The sequence below is a fragment of the Mandrillus leucophaeus genome, unplaced genomic scaffold (assembly GCF_000951045.1).
Source record: "Mandrillus leucophaeus isolate KB7577 unplaced genomic scaffold, Mleu.le_1.0 Scaffold1135, whole genome shotgun sequence".
NCBI classification, from domain to species: domain Eukaryota; kingdom Metazoa; phylum Chordata; class Mammalia; order Primates; family Cercopithecidae; genus Mandrillus; species Mandrillus leucophaeus.
In genome coordinates this window covers 608,652-609,642 of record NW_012099599.1, presented here as the reverse complement: position 1 = coordinate 609,642, position 991 = coordinate 608,652, and positions in this window count along the sequence as shown.

Genomic DNA, 991 nt, shown 5'->3' with positions numbered 1-991 from the left:
AGCCAGGATGGTCTCGATCTCCTGACCTCGTGATCCACCCGTCTCGGCCTCCCAAAGTGCTGGGATTACAGGTTTGAGCCACCGCGCCCGGCCTGGGTGATTAGGTTTTAATGGGATGGTAAGGGGTGCACCATCCATCGCCAAGGAGGGAGTAGAGGTGTCCTATGCTTGTGGATTAAGGCAGGGAAATACAAGGGGAGGATGCGAAGGAGGCTTTGAACTGGGGGAAAAGGAGGCACTGAGGTGTGGCTGTAGCCCAGGAATAGTCAGGGAAGCAGATAATTTAGTTAAAATGTCTCGAGCCAATAAGGGAGCTGGGCAGGTGGGAATGCACTCCTAAAAAGGAGTGCAGAAAAGAATGTTGTCCAAGTTGGCATCAGAGTTGGGGAGTTTTAAGAAGTTTAGCAGCCTGGCCATCAATACCCACAACAGTTATGGAGGCAAAGGAAACAGGCCCTTGAAAAGAAGGTAATGTGGAGTGGGTAGCCTCTGTATGGATTAAACAGGGGACAGACTTACCCTCCACTGTAAGAGTTACCCGAAGCTCGGCATCCGTGATGGTCCAGGGAGCTTCCGAGGCGATCAGGCAGTCTTCAGCTGCCAAGCAGAGGAGATCTGGGAAGGAGTCAGCCAAGGAACGTTGGCTTTGGGCTCCAGGGACTTTAGGAGTGGCGGTGATGTGAGTTGGACAGTCCGACCTCCAGTGGGGGCCTGCACAGACAGGGCACCGCTTAGGAGGAATCCTGGGCTGCAGGCATTCTGAGGCCCAGTGGCCAGGCTTTTGGCATTTGAAGCAAGGTCCATGGGGATGTTTTGAACGAGCCCCTGGGAGCTGTGGCTTAGATGTTCTGAAGCTCTTGTATGCTAGAGACGTGGTTGTGGATTGTCTTACAGCGGAAGCAAGTAGCTGTAACTCAGAAATGCGTTGCTGTCTGGCTATGAGAGGAGCTGGGCACATTCCTCAGCCCCGGGCTCAAAACAAACAAGCCCA